This window comes from Notamacropus eugenii, chromosome 7 (assembly GCF_028372415.1).
Source record: "Notamacropus eugenii isolate mMacEug1 chromosome 7, mMacEug1.pri_v2, whole genome shotgun sequence".
NCBI classification, from domain to species: Eukaryota; Metazoa; Chordata; class Mammalia; order Diprotodontia; family Macropodidae; genus Notamacropus; species Notamacropus eugenii.
In genome coordinates this window covers 28,889,260-28,916,343 of record NC_092878.1, presented here as the reverse complement: position 1 = coordinate 28,916,343, position 27,084 = coordinate 28,889,260, and the positions used below count along the sequence as shown (strand labels likewise).

Below are 27,084 nucleotides of genomic sequence, written 5' to 3'. Positions count from 1 at the left end.
GTGTTTCCTGAAACCCTAAATGCATTCCTGCGTAGTAGCTCCCAGAAATGTTATACATTTTGTAGCCATTTTAAATGAAATTTCTGAGATAAGAAGAAGTAAGAGATGTGGATTTGAAATGTTTTGAGGTATTAGGAAAGGGGAGGGTGAGAGAACTGGTCATATTATCGCACTTGCGTTTGCGTGTGTGTGTGTGTGTGTGTGTGTGTGTGCATGTGTGTCTTAAAGAGGACATAAAAATGGACAAGTCAGGCACAGAACTAAACATCAGGAGGAAAGTGGACTGTACTGCTTCTGGGAAACTGTAAAGCTACCTTAATGCTCCCAAATTTCTCCTTAAAACAAAGGTCTGGCTTCTTAATACCAATATTCTACTGAGGATACTACTTCAAGGTTGTGAGTCATGGAACATTAATACAGAATTCAGAATTTAAAAAGAGTAACATGTAGAGAGCAGCAGTGGGATACTGGTGGAGAACACACAGACGTTTAAAAAACAAGCATAAAAAATACAGTGGGCTAGAAATGCAGCAAAAACAAAGGACTCAATGGATCCGACGCCATAAAAGCAAGTGATACCCCAGCACTTCACGCAGACCATCCAGTACATTTATGGAACGGAGACAGAAGTCACACACGATGGAATGGGATCTGCATCTCAGAAGGAAAGCCTCAATGCTGAGGCTCCAGGTCTATCTTTATCTTCCTGGTACTTTCTTGTTTGTCTTCATGTTTTATCCTTTCATAGAATATAAGCTCCAGGGGGGAAGAAATGGTTTCATCTTCTATCTATAGCCCCAGCACCTAGCACAGAACCTTGGACATATAATAAACGCTTATCAAATTGAAAAGAGGAAACTAAAGCATATCTAAGAAAAGAAGTCATTGCAAATAAGTACAACTAAAGACTCTAACAGGTTACAGAACTATGTGAAAAGTAAAACTGCTATTAGCATCTACTGATTAACTTATCATTAGTCATAAAAGACAGTAGAAAGTACAGAAAAGCATGTGTTCTGATAAATGTTCACAAAGGAAGCTTTCAGGATAAAAGAGCTTTGCTTGGGGTTTGGTTTTGGAACCACATTTCATTCTGTGGCAACAACAGGTTTCTAATGTGGTTTTTTAAAAATAGATTCTTACCTCTAATGACAACAAACTGAGGAGTAGGAGGAAAAGGGGAGCAGACAAGAAACAGGGAATTACTATTTTTATACCTGAATCATAACTGTAAAGAGAATTCATAACGAAACAATCTAGTAAAAGTCAATTCACGCATTTGTTAACTACCATCTTGGGACCTAGGAATGCCAAGAAAAAAAAAACCTTATCCTTAAGAACCTTGTACTTTACTGGGAAAACAAAACACATACACAAATAAGTAATTATAAAAAACATAAGGGCAGCAAGCACATCAACAATGGAAAAAAGAGAAGGGAGAATCAGAAGATACTTCAAAGAGGAAGGAAACCTTGGCTGAACCTTGAAGAAAGATAAAAGATCCTAAGGGCAGTGGTGAGGAGGGAGGACATGCCAAACACAAGGATAGTCTGTACAAAGGAACACAGGCAGAAAATGAAATTTCAAGTTCAGGGAAACAGCTATTAGGTCAGATCAGATGGAATACAGAATACACAAAGGGGAGTGTTACAGGAAGTAAATCTGGAAAAGTTGGAAGGAGCCAAAACTGTGGAAAGCTTTAATGTGACAGGCTGAGGATTTCCTACTTTATCCTAAATGTAACAGGGAACAGAGAACAACATGACCTACCATGTCTCAACAATTTGGCAACAGTGCAGAAGAGAGATGATATGGACAGAGTCACAGTCAGTCAATAAACATGTATGAAGTGCCTACTGTGTGCCACACACAGTGCTAAGCTCTGGGGATACAAAGAAAGGAATAAGACAGTCCTTCCCCTCCATGGGTTCACATTCTAATGGGAATGAAAGGCAGAGGAGGAGAGTGGGGAAATAATGAAGTCCTGCAGCCAGGACAGGAAATGATCTGAGGAGGTGAGAGTTTCAGAGGTGACTTCATCTAGTGGAATGAATTCCTGGAGAACAAGAAGTGCGGGAATGCACGAGTGAGAAATAATAACGTGGGTTCCCTGGACACCTCCTAATACGCTTCTATTTCTCACCTGAAAAGTGAGAAAATGGAAGTAGGAAAATCAGTTACAAGGCTTGTGTGATGGTGGTAAGAAGGATCTAAACTAAAGCAGTGATGATGTAAGTACAAAGAGGATCAATTTGAAAAACCAAGTCTAGGCAACTAACTACATATAAAGGGAGAGGAGAGCCAACTGAAAGAAACATGGTGCCTCAAGCAAAGACAAAGAAGTTGGAGGAGAGCTGGATTTAGGGGGGAGGTGGACTGTTTTAAGCAGGCTGAATTGGAGATGTCAATGGGGCACTGCAGGTAGCTAAGTCCAGCAGGCAGATGATGATGCAGGGCTGGAGATGAGAGAGATTAGTAAGAGATAAAAATTGGGCAGCTACAATATGCGGGCAGCCCATGAGGGCTGCTGAGATCATCAAAACAGTGCAGAGAAACTAGAGCCCACAATAGAGCTTTAAGGGGGCCTCGAAGTTTGTGTAATTTTTATTGAGTAAAAGAGACTGAAAAAATAAAAGCAGAGAGAGAAAGACAAAGAAGAACAATGTTACTAAAGAAGCCACGAGGGGAGTTTCCCAAAGGAAAGGGTAGTGACAGCATCAAAAGCTGCAGAAATCAAGCAGAACAAGGATTGAGAGAAAAGGCCAGCTGGAGGTCCAAGCATTTGAGATGCGAGTGTGTACACCGAGGTTTCTAACTATGAGGATACCATCTTCCTTTAGTTTGGTCAGTGTCTTGGTCAGTAAATTTCTGGCAATCAGGTGTCCCAGATCAGACTGAAATCCCATCGCATGCTAATGGTGCAGCCCAGAAGATACCCTGAAGATGGAGCAAGCACCTAGTTCTCAATCTCCTTCCCCAAAAGCAGGGACAGTGGTGTCAAATTCAAACAGAAGCAAGAACCACTACACCATACACAAGGATCCCTGTGGGCCATATATTGACTTAGAAAACCACACACGTCAATATGGTTATTTTTTATTAACTTCTTTATGTTGTTAAATATTTTCCAGTTCCATTTTAGTCTGGTTCAGGTGTCAGTGGGAAGTGCTGTAGGCCATGTGTTGGACATCTCTGCTCTAGTGTATTTGGCACCCTGAGGCTTTCAAGGACACAGAGCAGGGACCTGGAAATGAGAAGTCTTCTGGGAGTACCTTATTTGCTGTCACCTTGAAGTAAGGCTACAAAACTGGCACTGATCTTGTGCTTAGAGCACTTCTCCTATTTGGGTCTCTGTATCTTTCTGAGGTGTCTTTTTCAGCTATGACAACCACTAAAACCAAGTATCAAAATGAAATGAACTTAGATTCTAAGACCTTTAAATTGCTATATAAGAAAGTATTAAAATCAAAATTTCAAAAATAATAAAACATATTCAATCACTTTACCAAAAAACTATTTTAGTGTGAACAAATGTTTTTGTACCATTAAACTTTTAAAATGCTATTTCATCTATATCTTACCCTTTGATTTTCATTTTTATAATATATAACACACACATATATACTGTACATAGTATAGTATATAATACATAATACGTTTATAATTTACAGATACACATACTGAGGACATGGGATCAAAATGTTTTTATTGATGGAGTACATATTCAAAAAAATTTAGAGACCACTGCTATAAAGTTTTGTGATACATTTGTACCATCTTATTTTTAACTCCTGGGCCATCTCCAGCCATCCTGATGAATATCAGGCCACTGGATCCAGATGACTCAGGAGAGCAAAGTGAGGTTGGTGACCCTGCACAGCCCTCCCTCACTCAAATCAAAGTCAACTCCAAGTCATGTCATCATCTTGATGTCATGGTCCTCTTCAAGAACAAAGGACAAACACAACCGGTGAATGAGTAGCAGCTCTCTTCTTCCTCCTCCTCTCCCCCTCTTCCTCCATTCCACGCCCAAAAGCTGCCCTTTTTCCTCCGGGTTTACTGGCTACATCTCTTGCTCAAAGATGAAGCCTCAAACCCAACTCACTCTGGAGCTCACAGACTGGCCAACAGGTCCCCACCCACATACCTCGGAGTAGATTTAAATACTAAATAGTAATTGTTTCTCTTTTACCTAGGAACCCTGAAGGTCTTCTCCTCCCAGTTTGATTTTTTTTTTTTTATTAAATGGGTCATCCCTTGAGCAACTACTTAAATTCATTGAATTCACTGAATGGGTGCATCTCACTCAAAGTGAGAATGTGATTAAGATCTCAGCCTAAAAGCACCAGGTCCTCCCATTGCATCCTGGGCCATCTCCAGTCATCCTGATGAATATCAGGCCACAGGACCAAGATGGCTCAGGAGAAGAAAGTGAGGTTGGCGACCTTGCACAGCCCTCCCTCACTCAAATCAAAGTCAACTGCAAGTCATGTCATCATCTTGATGTCATGGTCCTCTTTGAGAACAAAGGACAATTTTGAACTAGAATGTTTGCATTTAGTTACCTCACTTTACATCTTAATACTTACCTTATCTGAATAAAAATGTATTCCTTTCAAAATATTTTAATTTACATTTTTATTAATTGAGATTATATAAAATTAGCAAGGCTATCCAGAGTGCTTAATTTGTCCCTGATTAAGAGAATATTTTCTTACTGTGACTGATATTCTATTGTTCTCCTGTATACTAAAGAAAAGATATCTCAATTTGGGGTACAACCAACAGCAAAGAAAAAATGTCTTAGCAACAAAAAGAGACTATGCTGAGGTCAAATATAGCTGTTGTTAACATAGCAGGAAACTAGCTTCTTCCTCTTAGTGGAATGTCAAAGGTTTTATTAAATTAGACTACCTAAAAATACTCTTCTTAAAGAAAAGAAAAAGTCTATAAACCAAGATGATAAGCTGACTTACAAATTCTAAAAATTTAACCATTAGGATAGAGGTATTACATTTCATTCAACAAGGAATTAGGAAAGAAAAGGGAGAAGGGGAAATTGGAAAGCACCTTAAGGGAGGAATTGATCCTAAGCAAAATAAACTCTCACTAAGAATAAACAGAAATATTTATAGCTCTTTTTGAGCTGGCAAAGAATTGGAATCAGAAGGGGTAACCCATCAATATACGAATGGATAAACAAATTATGTGATATATAAATGTGATGAACACTATTGTGTAAGAAATAATGAAAGGAATAGATTCAGAGGAACCTGGGAAAACCTGCATGAGCTGATGGAGACAGAAGTGAACAGAACCAGGAAAAAAAATTATTCAATGACAAGAATATTGTAAAAACGAACAACTTAGAAGTTACATAACTCATCAGCATAAGTCATTCCAGAGAACTAATGATGAAACGTACTATCCACATCCTGATAGAGAGGAAAGACGTAGAGTAAAGAATGAGACACACATATGTGCATATGTGCTTGTATGCACACGTGTAGGTGTACATATACAGAATGGTTATATATGTGTATACACAGAGCTTTTCTTTTGAACATGGTCAACACAGAAATCTGCTTTCTGCATTTGTTACAAGGGTTTTGTTTTTCTTTTGTTCTCAATGTGGAGGAGGAGGAAAGAGAAAAAGGTTTTGCTTGTTGAAAAAAATAAAATTTAATTTAAAATGTTTAAAAAACAATAGAGATATTAACCTTAGTTACATCATGAACTCTTCTGATGAAACCTATGGACCCCTTCTCAGAAGAATGTTTTTAAATGAATAAAATAAAATTAATATAAATAAAATGTATATACAATGCAAATCAATTATACTGAAAAGGTTTTTGAGGATTTTTTCCCCATCCAAGTTCACAAACCCACTGAAATCTACCTATGGATTCTTTGTCCCTGCCTTAGAGAGATATTTTGCTTTGTGTTCTTTTGAACACTGGTCAGGTAACAAGCAAATTCTTAGGAATAAATCCCTCCAAAATCTGTGTTGTTTTCTGCTGCTTCTGTTTAGTAATCTAGTAACTAATTTTTAACTTAATTTAATACAACCCTCTAAATCAAATTTGAATTATCCTTCTCAGATTTAATTAGGAAACATCATAGATGCATTATGACTGTGTAAGCACAGTATGTAAACTAATGAGACGAACTTTTTTCAATGTCCCTGCATAGCTGCTGACCTCACAGCTTAAAATGGATTTGGTTATCAATGATCAGTTATTACTGAATATTTAAATATTTTTTATATTATTAGCTTGACATAGTGGATAGAGAGCCTGCCTCAAAGACAAAAAGCCCTGGATTCAAGTCCCACTTCTGACACACATTGGTTGCAAAACCCTAGGCAAGTCCAAACCTCTCAGTGATCTGGACAACATTCCAGGGACAGCAGCTGCAGAAGAGGTACCAAGCTGCATTGGTGGAAGCTATTTCCTCACCTGAGAGTTCCTTATGCCAAAGAAATCACAGGTCCAATGCTTAGCTCTACATTCTGAAAGATTATTGTTCTAGAGACAACTGATTAAGAAGAACAGAGAAAAAAAATGAGTGCAGCTAAACAGCCAAATCTGAGTTTTATTCACTCACTGAATTCAGGACGTATCCATCATGTCAATTCTACAAAGGGGCCAGGAAATGGAAAAGACAATTGCTCAGGGGCAGGAATTTAGTAAGAGTTTCAAGAGGGGAAGGCTGATTTGAAACAGGAAGAGCAAGTATTGTCTTCCTGACCCCTGGAAGAACTGATATAATACAGAAAGGCAGAAGGGAGGATGGTGGTAGCAGTCCTGAATGAGTTTCAGAGGAAAATACCATTTCTTAATATTTTCCAGTTTACTAAAAAAGGAGGTTTTTATTATGCTTACATACTTGTTAGAAGTACAGTTTATCTTACTGGAATCAGGACTGTTCTAGAAAATCCAGAATATGTTATGGTCACTAAAAATACAGGGATAGTTAATAAATATTGGTTGAACTAAGTACTTGCTCTGTGCGGCACCATTTAGTATAGAAGAGATTGGTGATTTTGTCAATATAAGTACTCTCCTCACAAGGTATATATCCTCAATCTCTCCACAACTGGGTAGACAGATAGTCCTGGGGAGCTGATATGACTGAAAAAATCATCATCTTGTAACCAATGTGGTGATAACACTTGCTTGCCAAGTCAGCCAGATTGATTACCAGATGACAGTTATGCAGTCCATCACTTGGAGAGACTAGACCTTTTCAGCCTTAAAAAATGTTTTGTTACCTAAGCATTCTTGAGTTAAAAGTCCATTCACAAAATAACTCAGCCAAATCTCCTTTAGCACTGCTCTTTCTGATGTTTTACCTCATTGTTCTTTACCATGTGACCTCTAGAACCCTTAACAGATTGTAAAACTCGACAGACTGTAAAAAGCTAACCAAAATCACACGTGAAGGACAGCCCCTGGACAGAAGGAAGCTGCAGCTGCAGCGGATCCCAGTTCTCCCTGTGCTAAGATTTCACTTCACTTCCTTTTTTACAATTAGAGACAAATGGCATAGAGAGACTATGTGTCCTGATTTTTTGGTTCAGAAAATATGGTCACTAGTTGTAAAGGCAAAACTAACAAAACCAAGAATAAAATTCTAGAGAACAGTCATATTTCTCTTTTTAATTACATTTTATTTTAACACAGTCACTATTCAAATGTTGTACAACAGAAAGGCTGTTGGATTTGGAGTCAGAGTACTTGATTCTGAATCTCCATTTTGCCTCCCACTGCCTGAATGACCCTGAAAAAATCACTTAACCTCTTTGGGTTCCTTAACTATAAAACTGGATTGGATTAGATCAGGGATGTCAAAGTATAGGCCCAGTGGGGCCTAAATGAGATTAAAATAAATCGTGAAATATTTAAAATAAAAATATGATCAAATATCAGTAATGTTAATATGTGGTTTTCTAAACCAAATGCACCTGCCAGTGACCCATGGTTTAGTGGCCCCTGTTTCTTTTTAGAATATGCCACCAGGGGACTAGATGACCACCTCTCATCTCAGCTCCTTATCCATGAATGCCTCTCCTCCCATAAGTAACTTCCCACAAAAAAAAGAAACCATACAAAAGCATGAACAGTTGTATTTCACGCAAGTGTTTCACATCTGTTCTTCCTCAAAAACTGCCAGCCCTAGAAAATCAGAGACCAGACTTAGCAACCAAATATGATCACCACACTTCTTGCCTTCTTAATGAGTGGGGGAAGGGGCAGGAGAGAATTTGGAATTGAAAATGAAATTCTTTAAAATAAAATTATTTATTTAAAAAAATCATCACAAACCAGAATTTTTCAGAGGGGACTACTGGCATAACTTCAAATAATAAATCTAAGCTCAGCACTGAAGTGTGCTGGGACAATCAGGTAGCATTGTAGATAGAGTATTTGGCTTGGAGTCAAAAAATTTTCTGAGACCAAATCTGACCTCAGATACTTACTAAATGTGTGACTCTGAACAAGTCAATTAACCAATCTGCCTCAGCTTCCTCAAATGTAAAATAAGGATATTAATGGTACCTACATCCCAGGGCTACTTGTGAGGATAAAATGAAATATTTGTAAAGTGTTTAGCACGGTGCCCAGGCACATAGCAGACACTTAAAAAATGCTTGTTCCTCTATGCCAAAAGAGCTATAAAACTGTGCATACCCTTTCCAGCACTACCACTACCAAGTCTATATCCCAAAGAGATCATAAAAAAGGGAAAAAGACCCACATATAAAAAAAAAAATGTTTCTAACAGCTCCTTTGGTAGTGGTAAAGAATTGGAAACTGAGGGGATGTCCAGCAATTGGGAAATGGCTGAATAAGTTATGATGTATGAATGTAATGAAATACTTCTGTGCTATAAGAAATGATGAGCAGAAGATTTCAGAAAAACCTGGACTTAGACTAACATGCTGAGTCAAGTAAGCAAATCCAGGAAAACTCCGTACGCAGTAACAGCAACACTGTGTGATGCCTGGCTTTGTTAGACATTTCTTCTGAGCGATGCAATGATCTAAGGCAGTTTCAAAAGACTCCTGATGGTAAATACTCTCCACATCCAGAGAAAGAACTTCGGAGTCTGAATGCAGATAGAAACATACCATTTTCTCTTTCTTTTGTGGTTTTTTTCTTTCTCCTGGTTTGTCCCTTTTGTTCTGATTCTTCTTTCACAACATAACTAATACAGAAATATGTTTAATATGATCATACATGTATAGCCTATCTCAGACTGCATGCCATCTTGGGAAGGGAAGAGTGGGGGGGAAGAAATTGAGAACGTAAAATCTGATAAAAGCAAATACTGAAAACTAAAAATAAATTTAAAAAAAAAAAAAGCTTCTTGAGGAAAAATCCTTGTTCCTTTCCTCTTCCCCCTTATTTTAGAAAATATAATTTACTCATACATAGACAAGTAATAGTTGATATTTTTGAATTTTAAAGGAAATATGCTGGAGAGGTACAGTAACTAATAACAGTTAAAGAAACAGTTTAACACAGTTAAAGAATGAGGCATATTACTCAGAAGAAAAAGAACAAGTAAGAATAGGAAAAAATATTTATTTTGAAGCTTTTCCTATGCAGAGGGGCATTTCAGAATACAAGTCCTCTACTTTCTATTACAGCTTGAAGTCAAGTTTTGAAGTAAAATAAGTTATAGGCTAAGCATTTGAATTCCTAAATTGTGCACCTGTACTTAGATGAACATTATTTAGTGCTTTTTGTCAAATCGAGAACACTAGTTTGCAGCAATGAAATTGGAACTGTGTGATGACAGCAATTCTACATTTTTAAAATGACAAAGAAATATTCTCTTCATAAGAAAAAGAGATATGTGAAAATTCTAATTTTAGAAAGTTGTTTTAGTCATTTTTAGCAACTGGCTACAAGACAATAAAATTCAAAAGGTAGAATTGTTTTAAATTGTTTTTTAATGTTTCAAAAATTATTTCAAAAATCATTTAAGTTATTCATCTACATAGTACTCATTTTACATTCCTTATCAATGGAAATTCCATCATCTCTTGGAGTTCTTAGCTAATCATATTAAGAGCAGATACCAATATGTTAATCATCACTGGATAATTATTAGCCCTTAGCATGAAAGATGAGGATGATGATGATTATCATTAACATTTATTCAGAACTTTCAGGCTTTCAAAGTTGACCCTCCAAACAATCCAGAAGCATAGGTGCTATTTATTATCATCATCCCCATTGTAGCAAAGAGGCTCAGAAAAGTTAAGCTTTTCAAGGAAAAGCTAGAAAGTATATGAGGATGGATTCAAACCCAGGGCTGACTCCAGGTCAATGGCTTTAACCACTGTACCAAGATGCACAGCTTCCCCAGTATTAACCAAGAGATTTTATAATCTAGCGGGCCACTCACCTAGAAGAAGAGACAAAAGGGAGAGAATACACAACCAAGACAAAGCAGGGTAAGTAAAACGCATCCTAAACAATTCTATGACTGCTAAGTAAACAAGTTAGACACAACATGTCATTGGAACTTTCTTTTCACTGACAGAGGCATCAGTCTATTGCTACATTTATTGATTGTTATATAACAATTTAACATGCAGAATTCTTGAGGGGCAGGGATTGTCAACATCTCTATGCTAGTGCCTTAAACATAGTAAGCACTGGGGGGTCCACGGTGGTCTGCCAATTCCCAGTAACATTCTTTCAATATATCATGTGGCCTCTTCTTATAATATTTCATATTCGGGCTAAATGGCTGAGATTTAAGTCATTAACACTATAACGTAATAAGTACATGTGACCCAATTAGCTTTCCACAAAAAACGAACTCAGTCCCATCGCTATAAATTGCACACTACAAATGGCTGAGTCATCTTGTAATATGTACTGCTAGATTTAAGGGCGCTACTGAAAACACGCAAAGCATATATCCATTCCAAGAAGAACAACAGTATCATCACCTTACACAAAGTGTATCTTATTTCATTCAGTTCCTTATATGGTTCCAAATCAAATCCTAATAAATCCTTCATAGTCCATCTCAAATTCTGTCTTCTAGAGTTCTACCTATAACAACATTAGTCACTATTAATCTCTCCCCTTCGTCGGTTCCATAGATTTTAAAATGTTAACATTTGATAATATTCAATTAGGCATTTAAATATTGGCAGTATGATTATAAGGTAATGAAACTGACTTCTGGGAAGATGGCGGGATTAATCAGGTCCAATAACCTCTTCTGCAACACATTGAGAAAAACAAGATAAAAATAGCTAAAATATGAAAAAAGTGGCCAAAAAAATCATTAAATCACTCTTTGCTTAGCAGCTGCAATACAAAAGGATGGACATAATAGGTTCTAAACAGTATTCTACTCTAATATCTGGGGAAAAGAAATGGGAGACAGCAGGAGGGAATTCAAGGGGACACTAGGATACTACCTCACAGGAACAGTGGCACCAGCCTCAGTAGCTCAGCACAGTGGTAAGTACTGGATTGGTGGTCAAAGAACCAGAGCTGAAATTTGGGACTTTGGAGGAAAAAACCAGAAACAGATAGAGGTTGCAAAGAAGCAAACTTGGACTTGATGGAAACCCTTCCCAACTATTGGAGATGTGTAGAAGTGGAATTGGTGGTTTCCTTCTCAGGAGGCTTTCAAACAGCATGGATCTGTTGAGTATATGAAGCTTCTTTTCAATTAGGAGTCAGAACAAGACAGCTGTTAAGGTGCCATCTTACTTCCAAATTCTGAAATTCTGTGATTTCCTCAGTGGATAAGGGGTCAACAGAGAGCCCTCAACAGAAACTACGACAAGCATTAACCATTACAGGAGTGCTCCAAATCACTTGAAGTTGTCACTGTTGTGTTTGGCCTTCCTTCTCAAAGAGGACCATGACATCAAGATGATGACATGACTTGCAGTTGGCTTTGATTTGAGTGAGGGAGGGCAGTGCAAAGTCACCAGCCTCACTTTCTTCTCCAGAACCACTGGGTCCAGTGGTCTTATATTCATCAGGATGACTGGAGATGGCCCAGGATGCAAGGGGAGACCCTGGCCCTTTTAGGCTAAGGTTTTATAGCATTCTCATTTTGAGTGAGATACACCCATTCAGTGAATAGGCTTCTTTAAGTAGTTGCTCAAGGGATGTTCCATTTGATCAAAAAAAAAAAAAAAAGATTAAACTGGGAGGAGAAGACCCTCAGGGCTCCTGGGTAAAAGAGAAGCAATTACTATTTAGTATTTAAATCCACTCTGAGCTAGGTGTATGGGGACCTGTTGGCCAGTCTATGAGCTCCAGAGTGAATTGGGTTTGAGGCTTCATCTTTGAGAAAGAGATGTGGCCAGTAAACCCAGAGGGAAAAATGAACCTTTGGGAGGTGGAACACTGGAGGAGGAGGTGGTGGTAGGGGAGAAGGAGGAGTTAGTGTCAGATCTATATTCATCTCATAGGTATCTATGTATATACAGTTTGCTTCTGAAAGCTTCTTGAGGGCAGGGGCTATTTTCACTTTTTCCATCTTCCATTTGCCCAGCACCTGACATAAGAAATCTATAAATGCCTATTAATTGACTGATGTCAGTCTGTGACCATAAAAAGTAAGTGCTGACAAGAGATCCTAGGCTTAATATCATATGTATCAGTTAATTTTCAATTTTATTGTGAGATAATGATTTCCTTCTCTGTCTCTCTCCTGCACTGACCTCTTAAGGTAAGAGTCATGTCAGTAAGTTAGCATTTATTAAGCACCCATTATGTTCCAGCCACTGTAACACTGAGAATAACAACAAAAGAGATAATCCTTGCTCCCAGTCTGATGGGTGAGAAAACATGAAAGTGATCATATGCAAGATATATACAGGATATATTAGGGACAGGTGTTAAGGGGTAGAAGGAAGGTAGAAGTTCTTGTTGAAGATGGTGTTTTAGCTGAGACCTGAAGGAAACTCAAGAGGAAGAAATGAGGCAGAGAATTCTAGAAATGAGGGAGACAGCAGATGAAAATGCCCATAGTCATAAGATGGGAGTTTCTTGTTCAAGGAGGCCGGTGTCATTGGATAACAAATTACATGGGAGGGGGTAAGATAACAAGACTGAAAAAGTGCCAGGCTAGGAAGGGCTTTAGAAGTCAAATAGAGAGTTTTATACTTGGTCCTGGAAGTAACAGAAAGTCACTGGAGTTTACCGAGTGAGTGGTGACATGGTCAGACCCACCTGTAATTTAGGAAAATCACTTTAACAACTGAATTAAGAATGTACTGGGATGGGGTAAAGAAATGTACATGATACTTTGTTGTATGTTTAAAAGGAAAGTTGTGCATGGTAGATTTGCAGTTTCATGTACAATCTTTTTTTTATTATACTATGTTATAGAAATGCTTGTTTTATTCCTTAAGTTAAAAATAAGATACATTAAAAAAAAAAAAAAAGAATGAACTTGATTGGGGAGAGACTTGGGGCAGTGAGACCGACCAGCAGGTTACGGCAATAGTTCAGTCATAAGGTGATGAGGCCCTGCACCAGGGTTGTGACAGTGTCAGAGGAGAAGAGGGCATATTCCAAAGATGTTGCCAAGGTAAAATGGACAGGCATGGAAGTAACATGGAAGTGAGCAACAGTGAGGACTCAAAGTTGATACCTAAGTTGTAAGCCTGGATGACTAAGAGGATGGTAGTGCCCTCCACAGTAATAGGAAAGATAGGAAAATGAGAGGGCTTGGAGCTGAGGGGTGCAGCAGGAGAAAATAATGAGTTCAGTTCTGGGCATGCTCAGTTTAAGATGATTACAGAATGTCCAGTTTGAGACGACCAACAGGAAGGTGAAGATGCAATTTCTGGAGGTTAGGAGAAAGACCAGGACTAGAGAAGTAGATCTAAGATTCATCAGCATAGAGATGATAATTGAACCCATGGGAGCTGATGAGATCAGCAAGGTATAAGTGTGTGTGTTCATCCTTCATTGCCAAAGAAGACCATGCCATCAGAGAAATAATGACATGACTTGCACTTGACTTTGTTTTGAGTGAGGGAGGGCTGTGCAGGTCACCAGCCTCACTTCTCCTCCAGAGTCATCTGAACCCAGTGACCAGATATTCATCAGGATGACTGGAGATGTGACCCAGGATGAGGCAATTGGGGTTAAGTGACTTGCCCAAGGTCACACAGCTAGTGAGTGTCCAGTGTCTGAGGTGAGATTTGAACCCAGGTCCTCCTGACTCCTGCACTGGTGCTCTACCCACCGCACCACCTAGTTGCCCAAGGTATAGAAGGGAAAGAGAAGAGGGCCCAAGACAAGGTTTTGGGGAACATCCAGGTTGTAAGAAGGACCTGGAGGAAGATCCAGCAAAGGAGACTGAGAAGGAGCAGTCTGACAGGTAGAAGAGCCACAATATAAGAATGTCACAGAAACCTACAGAAAATATCAAGTGTGCCCATGCTCCAATATTTTGTCCTTAGTTTCTTTGGTTTTTTTCCTATTCCTTCCCCTTTAGCAATGTCATTCTCTCACACAGGAAAGACTCCCAAGTTTATAATTCCAGACATGACCTCCTTCTAGAGCTGTAGATCTGCAATTCCAACTGCCCAAAGACATCTTTACCTGAATCTCCCTCCAGTACACACATTCAGAGCTGAGTTTATCTTAACCCCAAAGATCTTTCTATTTCTGGAAGCCATACAACAAAACCTCTGGTCATCTACATGCAGTAATTTGGCTCTTTGACCCTTCTCTCTCTCATCTCTCATGTCCAATGAGATACCAAGTAATAGGATCATAAATTTTGAACTGGAAGAGATCTTAGAGGCCATCAAGTCCAACCCTCCATATTAAAGTTGAGGAAACTGAGGCCAGGAAGGGTAATTAATGTGCTTAAGGCCACACTGGTGGTAGAAGTGCAAGAATTTGAACCCTGGTCCTCTGACTCCAGATCCAGAACTCTTTCCACTACACCACGGCAACTGTTCCACAAAGGAAGCAAGATTAAGAAGGGAGAAAAGCAGACATCATGTGAAAGCTTCAACTGTGGGTCTCATAAGAGACTGTGTATGTCACCCAAGGACCAGCCTGGCTAAGTTAGCAGAAGCTCACTGCTAGATTGTCCACAAGGTAACAAATATGTCAACCACAAATACTCTCAAAGTCTCCCTAATATGACCAAAGGGGGGTACAGCACAGGGAAGACACAAACTGACGATTTCAATATTCAACAAAGTGCTATAAAATTTATCCTAACAATACTAAAAATTGTGGTGTCCTTGGATTAGAAAGTAGTGTTTGGGGAAGAATATTTTTCATTTTGAGATTTATTAGGGAGCAAATACTTTCCTCCAAATACTTTTCTAAGCCAACACAACAAAAATTTTTTAAAACAAAAACTACACAGAATTTTCAGCAGGATAAAAGTTTGTCAAAAAAAAATCAATCCAAGTTAAAATTATCTAGTTCAGCTCCTGAAAGACTAGGAATTTCTGTACTAATCTTTCAGTAGTGACAGTGCAACTTGAATCTACAAAGTGAGAAAGTAAAAGGCTGAAAGTGAATGGAAAAGATGATAAACTTTTTCCCTCAGACATAGAGTACCTTTTCTCCTCATCCCCCGCCCCCCCCCAAAATAAAAAACAAAAACCACTGCACAAAGAATAAATAAGGAATTGTGGCTTGTGACTACTACAGGCATGCTTCCTCAAACAAGAATCTACTTCTAGTTTTCAAAATTAGCTGATTTAACTATTCCAAACTCAAAATACATGAGGCCAGCCCCTTCTACTCAACTCTTCTCAAAATTTACAGCTGAAGCAGAATATGATTCAATAACCTTACATATAAATAAATTCTGCACTTAGAAAAACTTGGACTGACTTCAGATCTCTTATCTGCCAGTAATATAAGAAAAATATACAATCACTTACAGCTAGTATTTTATCTTTTGCAACACATTTTCCTCACAATAAACCTGGAAAGTAGATGAAAATAATATTTGCAGTATTTTACAGATCAGAAGACTAAGTTTCAAAAAAGACTTGACCAAGATCACATAACTGGAAAATATTTTCTACAGAAAAAAAAATGTTTCATAAGTTTAACAACCAAAAACATTTTTTTAAATCTTGTTTCTGCAGAAAATATTTATTTAATCATTTACCCAAAACATAGAAAACAGATATAGATGATTTTGCTAAACAGAACACTAGGTTTTTAGAGCAATTAGTAAGCAAGTACTCCCTTTTTTTCTTACTAAAGCTTGTTACATATTTGCATATATGTCCTATCCTTTAAGTAAAGGATTTTACTATATTTATGATTGTCTAAGAAGAAAATTTAAGTTCTATCCAGTGCGTACCTCAGTCTTTGATGCATTTAACAAAATACTATCTCCAAGAAGATCTTTGAAAGATGGCATTCTAAAGCAAAAAATCATCTACTGAAAAAGTAAAATAAAGCCAAATCCTAAATTATTGGCATGGTTTGGAAATCAGAGAGTTGCTAAATTACATAACTTTGTCCAAACAAAGTACTTTGAGGAAGTATTTTCTGTCAATCAATCGAACAAGTATTTATTAAGCACCTTCTATATGCCAGAGATGGACAAAACTGAAATAGTCTCTGCAGTCAAGGAACTGACATTCTACTAGACGGAAACAATACCTACACAGTTAAACAAACATGAAATACATACAAAGTAAATGCAAAATAAATTTTTATTTTAAGGGAGGGAGGGATGGAAAGTAGATATCAGGAAGGACCTCATTCAGGACATGGCACCTGAGCTGAGACGTAAGTGAGGGCCTAGGGGTTCCAAGAGACAGAGGTAAAGAAGACAAACAAGACAAGCACAGGACACAGCTTGTGCCAAGGAGACAGAAAGTCAGGCATGAGGAACAAGGAGGCTACTCCAGCTCTAATGCAGAGCACAGGAGGGGAAATCATGAACTTCACCAACCTTCTGGGCACACTGAGTTTGAGAAGCCTCGGGACACGGAGGTGGAGATGTCCAGCAGTTAGCTGGAGAAGAGACCTGAAGTCATGTGATTGAAAGGGAATATGTAGGAGTTAATGAGATCACAAAGGGAAAGAGTGTAGAGTAAGGAAAAAAGGAGGTCCAGCAGCAAGTTCTAGAAGACACGCACATAGAGTGGGCAGACCACAGATGATGATTCATCAGGGATGACTGGGAAAGAGCAGTCAGACTTCTAGAAAAGAGACAAGAAACAGCAGTGTCAGGAAGATTCCTGGTCATAACGTCCCAGGCATCAGAGTATTCAGGGAAAAAGAGGTAATCAAAATCCTCAAATGCTACAGATAGGTGAAGAATAAAACTAAGAAAAGTAAGTGGATTTAACAGTACAGAATTCCTCAACTTGACATCTCCTCTCTCCGTGCATTTAGCCAGGTCATTTTCTATTCCTAGTATACAAGCCTTCCTCACCTCCACTTTTTAGAATTTTCTTGCTTACAGGTACAATTCAGGTATAGCCTTCCTTGTTCTTCTGGCTTAAAAGTAGTTTTCTATTCCTCCTCCAGTAATGCTAGAGTATTTTGCCTGCATCTTTCTTTGCCCTCAATAATTCTCTACCTTGAACTATATTTATCTGCATTTATGTCATATCCTATTCCCCTCAGAATGTAAACTTCTTGAGGGCAGGAACAGTGTCATTTTCATCTCTGTATTTCTGTGTTTTGCACAAAGCAGATGCTTGATAAATGCTGTTGAAGTGTCAATATTTTTTTAAATCAACTTTATGATGAAAACTTTTTGGAAACTATTTTATACAAGTTACAGCCTTCTTAAGCAAAGGACATGAAAAATAATTTAATCTTTATGATTCAGGATTAAATTATAAATTATTATATTCTACAATAATAAATACTGATGTCCTCAGTACCACTGAAGTATATAGGGCTATTTAACCCTATACTAAATGGCCCCATATACTATTACATGCCTTATCTTGCATGTTCCAGTATACTTTTCCTTCCAATACTATCCCTTAGGTATGAACTCCACCTTTCCCCCTCTAATTTACTATGACCTGGGAAACCAAATAGCAATCCATTAAAACTGTGCTGAACAGAATAGCTACTTCTGTTGATGTTTGGTCCTTAAGGGAGTCAATTTGAGCACATGGGATCTGTCACATCATTTTGGCTGCCCAGGCCTTTTTTTTCTTCTTGGTTAAATAGGAGGGGTGTTATTGTTCTTAAGGTAACTGAAATGAAAGAAACAAGAACATTAATATGCTGTAACAGTAGTTATCTACAAAAAGCGGAAAGTCCCACAAATGTTTATGTAAAGCTGCATACCAGGGTCAGGGAAGAAGAAGTGGTACAATATTATCAGGAAGTAAAATAACAAAAGTCACTTTGAATCCAAAAGTACACTGACAAGAATGACAATCATAGGAACCAGCAAGTGACCACATGTCGCAAACTGCTTAAAGAGAACTACTAGAGCTGATAGATGCATACGCTACAGGGCTGTAATTTATGATTACTTTAATTATGTTCTGGTGCTTGGAAAAGGGGCAACTACATTTGTCCTAATATTTGCTGCTTTTTTATATAAAATAAGGATTATAAAGCATATGTAATCCCATATGCTTTGACAGTACTTAATGATGAAGAATATTTCATAAACACTGTACACCTTAGGCAAATTTTTGGCTTAGGTAGTGACAGGACTAGAGAAAATTTTAAATTAATATATTAGGTCATAAAATATAATTGCAATACTAAGACTTCCCAGGAAACTATGGATAATGATACCCAGATTTAAAATTCATTAGGCATTTTCTAGTATGGACCAGAATGGTACATCCTATTTTTACTCCTAGTGTGACAGTAACCACGTCATACTGGATGGGCCTCACCATAGAGGCTAAAGATCAGTTTTAGATACACAGAATGATGTCTCTGTTAATACTTGCAATACCTTATTTCTAAAAAGCTCAAAGTGCATTCATCACATGGCTCCCCACTGCTCAGTAACTACATCCTTCCCCTCCCCCAGTCATTAATTACATCTTGATGAGATGAGGGGCAGAGGGAAAACGACTACTTCTCTATGGACCAACTTGTGTTTTCTTCCAACTTTCTCTAAGAACCACCCTTCCCTTTCCAACTTGTCTATTTAAAAGTTACAGTAACTAATGGCCTTGAAGGGAAGGACCAAGGAGCAAGAAGAGGGAAGGGAAGCTTTAAACATCCTCATCCCACCCCCCATCCCTGAATTTAGGAAGCTATCTCCCACTCTTCTCTCTTTGTAAGATGGCATCAAAGCTATCAGTCTTCTAAGGAGCATTCTCGGGTTTCTCTGGACTCTCTCTTAATCTGAACAAGTGTGGTTCTTAATATCGATATATACTATTGCCTATGAGTGTATCTTCACACTGTTTGTGTATACACACACATACCTACATATACACACACTTAAGAAGGGGGCACACTACTACTGCCCATGAGTGTATCTTCACACTGTGTGTACACACATACACATACCTACATATACACACACTTAACTACATATACACACATACACTCACTGCCTGTGAGTGTATCTTCACACTGTGTGTGTATACACACACATACCCATACACACACACTTAAGAAGGGGGCACACTACTACTGCCCATGAGTGTATCTTCACACTGTGTGTGTATACACACACATACCCATACACACACACTTAAGAAGGGGGCACACTACTACTGCCCATGAGTGTATCTTCACACTGTGTGTGTATACACACACATACCCATACACACACACTTACACACGCTCGCTGCCCAGGAGCGCATCCTTGCACTACAAGGTGGGCACACACATATCCCATCCCCATGCCCACCACACACACACCCCCTTTCCTGCTTCCCTTACCCACTAGAGGGGTTCCCACCGTCACACCCTCCTCCCAGGCCAGGCACAGACGAGGACGGACAGACGCTCCCCGCCCCCGCTACTTCCCTGCCCTCCCCCTCCCCCCCGTGTCTTCCCCTCCCCCCGTATCCTCCCCCTCCCCCCGTGTCTTTCTTCCCCCTCCCCCTCCGCGCCGGCGCCTCTCCCCCTTCATTTTTCTTCGCTCAGCCGCCTCTCCACCATTTTTTTGGAAGTCACGCGCAGCTCCTCCTCGCCCAGAACCTCGCCCGGCAGCTGCCCCGGTCCCGGCCCGGCCCCGGGGCCCTCACAACTCACCCTGAGACTTCGCAGTCCTTCCCCTACCAATCCTCCACAACCCGGACTTGGCCAAAGATAAGAACCAGGGCTGGGTCTCTCTGACGCATGCGTACTCAGAAATCCCCACATTCCCCTACCCTGGCCCCAGCAGGCGCCTGCGCATTTCGCCCAATACGGCCCAGAACACGCCCCTGGAGCTACAAGCCAATCAGCGTACAGGAGAGGGAGGTTTAACCCTTCTTGCTTCGCAGTTGGCCAATTAGTTCTGGGTTGTTTTGGAAGAGGTGGGATTCCCATGCTACTGTAGCTCTGTTTCTTTTTTCCCCAGCGTTTGGTGAAACCAGATGTAGGTGCAACTGAGATCTAAAAAACCACAAATCTAGGTTTGGTAACAATTCGACAAGTATTTAATTAGCGAGCCAGACATTGTGCTGAAGAGATTGAAGATAAAACAAAAACAACCCAGTCCCTGAAGTGAAGGAAATTATGTTGCAACTTGTATACAGAATTGTAAAGTGAGGTGACCTTGAGCTAGGTGACCTCTGAGGACTCTTCTAGCTGCGAATCAATGCTCTTAGGATTCTAAGTAAACACATTACGTATTTTACAATATGATAAATAATGTTGTCATATATATGCTGTGATACAGCATAATATATAACAAGTGATCCGATTAATAATGTAATATGCAAAGCAATTTCCACAATTTCCCACCCCACCCTGCTACATATTTATCACTTCATGCTTGGACTATTGTTTTCTGGTTATCTCCCTGCCTCTAGTCTCTTTGGTGTTACTCCTTACCAAGACTAACCTCTCCACTTGTTCAAGTGATCCCATTCCATCCTATCTCCTTCAACAGACTGCCCCCTTTCTCATCCTCACTCTCTCACTTATTTTCAATTTCATCTTTACTGGCTCTTTGCCTAGAAACATGCCCACGTGTCCCTCACCCAGAAAAATAAACAAAACAAAACTCTCACCTGGGGAATAGTATACATACCCAGTGGGGTATAAAAAATCTATCTTATCCTACAGAGTAGTAGAAGGGAAGGAGATAAGACAAGAAGAGGGGGTGCTGATAGAAGGGAGATTGGATTGAGGGAGGCAGTGGTCAGAAGTAAAACACTTGAGGGTGGGTAAAGTGAAAGGAGAGAGAGAGAGGGTAAATGGGGGAAACGAATAGAAGGAAATACATAGTAATCATAACAGTAAAAAAATTTTTAGAGCAATTTTCTCTGATAAAGAACTCATTTCTCAAATACATAGAGAACTAAGTCAAGTTTATAAGAATACAAAGCATTCCCCAAATGATAAATGGCCAAAGGATATGAACAGGCAGTTTTCAGAGGAAGAAAACAAAGCTATTGGTATTCATATAAAAAAAATGCTCTAAATCACTATTGATTAGAAAAATGTAAATTAAAACAAATCTAAACTAATATGACAGAAAAGGAAAATGACACATTAGATGGGGATGTGGGAAAATTGGGACACTAAATAGCTCTGTTGGTGGAGTTGTGAACTGATCCAACCATTCTGGAGAGTAATTTGGAACTAGGAACAAAGGACTATGAAACAGCATACCTTTGACTCAGCAATACCATTATTAGGTCTGTTTCCCAAAGATATTTTTAAAAAAAATTGCAGTATTTATCTGTTGTTTTTTTTTTTTAAATCAACTTTTATTCTCCTCCTGGCTGTGATTCTAACTTAATAGACTTAAAAACCATGGCCTGACTAAAATCTCACCTTGAATCCTTTCTCAGCAACTGAGGCTTCCTCACCCTAGAATATCCCTCTACCATACCAGTATCTTTCTAATATGTAGCTCCTCCTGCTTCCTCCATTTTGGGGAAGGGCCTAGATCAACTAACCTTCAGTTCCCTCCCAGATGTGCTTCCTAATTTCTAAACTGATTGTGTGTGTGTGTGTGTGCGCGCGTGCACACGCACATAAAAAATATATATGTAATTTTTTGACTAGGTTGAAAAAGCTGTTCTTTTCTTCATTTCTTACCCAGCTTTAATCATTGAATGGACATTGCCTCAGTAAAACTGAGACCTGGGAAAGACTTTAGCTCAAAAAGGCAATTTTTTTGGTGACTTTGCACAGCCCTCTCTCACTTAAATCCAATTCACTTGCAAGTCATGACATCACCTTCCTTAGGTGTGTCTTCTTCAAGAACCAAGGGCAAACAATGAACAAAAATCCTGCCTCTCACAGGAAGCCTTCCCTAAACCCCCTCTTTAATTCCAATGCTTTCCCTCCATCGATTTCTTCCTATTTATCTGTTCATAGCTTGCTTTGTATATATTTGTTTGCATGTCTCCTACATTATATTGTAAGCTCCTTTAGAGTAGTCACTGTCTTTTGCTGCTTTTTGCATCCCCAGAATTTAGCACAGTGCCTGGAACATAGTAGGTGCTTAATAAATGTTTATTGAATTAAATTGGCTCTAATCCATCCTCCACTGAAATGTCAAAGTGATTTTCCTAATGAAGTGCAAGTCTGACCATTTCAAACACAACACCCACTCAAAATAAGCAAATAAACTCCAGTGACTCTCCATTACCTCAAAATATAAAATTTCATGTTTTCCTTTAAGAGGCCTTCATAATATGATCTCTTTCTCCCTTTGTAATGTTCTTACACTTTCCCTTTCATATACTATATGATCCAGCAATACTGACCACTGTTCATCAAACAGGACTCTCCATCTCTGGATTGTGCCTTTTCAGTAGCTGACTTCCCTATCTTTGTAATATTCTCCCTTCTTATCTTCTCCTACTTTCCTTCAAATCTCAGCTCAAATTTCACCCACTGAAGAGGTCTTTCTAGGTGGGCCTTTTGCCTACATACACACTTCCCTCTGAGATTATTTTCCAATCATTCTCTGTGTGTATATGTATATATAATCTATTTATTTTATCTTTTATGTAGTTGTTTTAATGTTATTTCCCCATTAGATGGTCAGCTCCTTGAAGGCAGGTACCAGTATTTGCCTTTCTTTGTATCCCCAGATCTTAACACAGTGCTTCAGAAATGCTTGTTGACTGATTTGCCACAGGAACACTAAGGAGAAAAATCTTATCATTTCAAAATTATAAATATGAATACAATTGCTTTAATATTTGAGAATACACTGTGGGCTAGATGCTGTGTTTATATATTTACACTTTATATCCTATAGGATGGGATCTACATTTTAAGTCACATATACATGTAAGTTAATTGTAGGATTCTTTTCCTACAGGTGACCTTTTAGAAATTTTTAAAAATCTTTTTTAGTTTTTTCTTTACTTTGAGAATAGTCTGAGAATTAAAATTTTCTTATTAGAATCAAATATATAAATATATTTGTAACCTAAGGGCAAAGTAATAGTGACTAAAAATAGAAACTACAACCATCCCTGAGAAAGAGAACTCATTAAATTTTAACATTATTTAATTTGGCAAGCGTCTTGATGCCTACAAAGCAAGGCCACCCTTGAAACTAGAAAATCCTAGATTCAGATCCTGCTTCTTGACACATACTAGTCTCGGGCAAGTAACTCAGCCTCTAAATTACTGCCCAGGGACTTCTCTAAGACTATAAATTGCTTCATTTCCTAATTCACCGTTCACCAGGTCCAACCAGTTTTTGAACCAAAACCCCCTCAACAACATACTTAAGATGTGGTCATCCAGACTTTGTTTGTGTGCCTCAATGTGAGCCAATGATATAACCCTTTCACCTTTTGGTGAAATATCTAATTATTAGGAAATTTTTCCTCATTTCAAGTCTAAATTTGACTCTTTGCAATTCACCTATTGCCTCTAGTTCTTCCCTGTGGCATCAAGTGGAACAAATATAATCTCTCTTCTATATAACAGCCTTCTAGATATCCTTGAAATGAATAACTATCAGGTCATTTCTAAATGTTATCTTCTTCTGACTAATAGTTTCCCAGACCTTTCATACACTGGAGGCTCTTCTCCATACTTATGGCCTCATATTAATTTATCTTTCCTAAAATATGGTGCCCAATTTCAAATGCTGTCTGACCAAGACAGAGTACAATGGAACTACCATATCCCCAGTCTTGAAGACTAATGCCTCTCAATGAATCCCCTGAGATTACATTGGCCTTCCAAAGCAAGATTTCAAAAAAACACTCTTGTCATCCAAATTTGACTGTATTTTACACTACACCTTAAGCCCTAGGTTTTTGTTAGTTTGTTTTGGGGAAAGAATTTAAGAGGTCATGAAAGATTTCAGAATTTAGCAGAATGATATCCCCTGATAAGGTCCCACAAAAATAGAGAAAAAGATCTCTAGTTTGTACAGAGAAAAGTCATTCTGTGGCCCTCCTGTTTTGATGAGAGTTTAATGTTAAGTTGGGCTCCACATTCTGTAAAACGGACAAAGAAGGTGTTTATCCTCTGACAGTACTCTCTCATTAACTTTTCCCTCCTCAAATTAATCTTGGCACAGCGCCTTGCACATGGAAGGCATGTCCAAAGCAAGGCTCAGTAAAGGATTCAACACTTCCTGAGACCATGTAGTCACTTTTCACCCATACCACCTGCTGCCACTCTGTCTTCCAAAACAGACCTCCAGGAACAGTGCCAGGGAAGAGCTAAGCTACCTATACCTATACTTCCTAGGACCATGCAATCTCTTCCCTCCTCTTCACCTGGCACTTGCCGCTACTGCAGCTCTCTGTCTTCCATACTGCCAATTTCCACTTCTTGTGCAGAGACCCAGAAGCAAATCCACACAATCAAGGTCTATATACTAACCTATAAATTAGCACAGTACCTTACAAACAACAGGAACTTCATGAATATCTATTATATACATATGACCAAGGAGTAAGCCTGGACAAAGTTAAAAAATGAGGCCATTCCTTGAGACTTTGGTTATATTTCCTTGATAGGTTTGATGGCACTCCCATTGGGGGCAAGTATTATTCCTGGCCTAGGTATTTGTTGACCCACAAACACCTCGTTGAGGATGACTGGCCAATTTGGTTAGGTTGTAAATATGAACTGCATACAAGGTTCAAACTCCCTCAGAAGAGAAAGGCATATGAGGCCTATCTAAGTATTACTAGGTGGTACCTATAGTACTACCCTAAGGGTTTGAGGCTTCTCAAGAGGGAATTTTATTGATTACAAAAATGTAAACAAGAACAAGCAGAGCAAAATAAAACAATACCTCTGTCATTAAAGTGGACAAGATCTCCCTTGAAGAAGAAATGAAAATAAAATGCACTTTCCTCCCTTTGCAGAAGTGGGTGACAATGGGCATGGCATATTGTAGATGCTGTCATTTGGCTGATGTATTGGTTAGTTTTGCTCAATGTTGGTCTAATTACTGCACTGGAGGGGGAAAAGATGAGAGCAGAATTATTAGTTCTGTAATCTGAACTTGCATTGTGACAAATGAAGGCAGGGAATAATGGGATAATATGTAAAAAGGGGGAGGTATTTTCATCTTGAGAGTCAACCCTTTTCCCATCAAATTGCCAGTTCACATTTGCAAGGATCAAGGCCCAGATTTACTCCTTGACCTTAAGACTCTGCTTTTATAGTTCCTTCCTTTTAAGTCCCTCCTTTCTTTGAAGTTCCTGACATCAACCTGTGTTCAGTCAGTATATAAGTACTTATTATGCCTATTTATGCACAGGCACTATGCTAAGCATTGGAGATACAAAGAAAGGCAAAAAACAGTCACTATTCTCAAGGTGCTTGATGGGGTGCTTGGGTGCATGTGTTTGGGCCCCAATTCTAAAATCACATTTCTCTTTAAAAATCACACTTCTCCCTAGTCTCAAAACACTATCCCAGGCAGTTTCTCCGCAGCCCAAGGACAAAACCTGCCCCAGCAACAACAGTTATCTCCCTTCCTGATACAGTAGCCAGCTGCACATATAGAATTTATTAGTGTGAACCAGCTGTGTACTGGCTGAACTGGCTGTGCACTGGGTCATAACAACGTTTACCACTCACTGACCAATTATATGTATCCTAGACTTAGACATACGTATACTCCCTTACATTCATCTTATCTAACAAGACATTGATAACAGCAGCCTGGTATTACTTAGCCAGTCCTGACCATTAGTTGACTTAGTGACATTTCAGGTCTGAAACCACACTTACATGTAGCACCCTCCCCCCCAGACGATTTCTTGATGAACTTTGGGTGAAATAGCTGTCCAGTAGATACTAAAAGTGCAATTTCCTTTAAGAATTAACCACTCCTTAACCACTCCCTAATCCTACCCTAAATCACCTAGTCATCACACTCAGCACATGCTTTACTATAAAATATCCTATATAAACTTAACTGTATCCTCTAATGTTGCAGGTTCCCTACTGAAAAGCATAATAAATTTTTATCACCTTGACCTTAAAAATACTTGAGTCTATGAAACTCTTTTCCAGGCGATCCACATAGGGAACTCCAGTCTTGGGGTTCCTCTATCTTTCCTGAGCCTTCATCATGCTCAAAATCTAATGGGGTAGACAACATACAAACAACTATGTATGAAAAAGCTATATGTGACAAGACCTACTTGTCCCCCTATATAACATGGTTGGGGATGGGGAGAGATGAGGGGAGTATCACTATGTGGCTTGAAGGGAGGCAGAATAGGCATCTCTAGTCTTTTTTCCACCTATCCCTTCTATAAGGAAGACTTTAATTCTTACCAGAAGGGAAAGCAGGAAGTTGGGGACCAGAGGCAGCCATTTTGCTCTCCTCAGAGAGATTGAGTAATTGGCTAGAATTATATCTAACTACTCCCTTAAATGTCATTAATCTAAGGGATGTGAGTTTCAGGTTCAAAATAATTTCTAAATTTACTTATTGGAGAGAGCAGGAGGACCCTAAGTTCTACATCCAAGGCTTGAC

At 38.8% G+C, this 27,084-nt stretch overlaps 1 protein-coding gene across 2 annotated transcripts in view; it reads right to left on the bottom strand.

Annotated features, from left to right (window-relative positions):
* The window catches only part of SNAP23 (synaptosome associated protein 23), a 62,019-nt gene extending 41,629 nt beyond the window's left edge, over positions 1–20,390 (bottom strand). For both annotated transcript variants that reach the window (XM_072623572.1, XM_072623571.1), the window contains exon 1: positions 20,199–20,390. The gene's annotated coding sequence lies outside the window, so the exon portion shown is untranslated. The remainder of the gene's footprint in view (positions 1–20,198) is intronic.
* Positions 20,391–27,084: the final 6,694 nt, after the last annotated feature.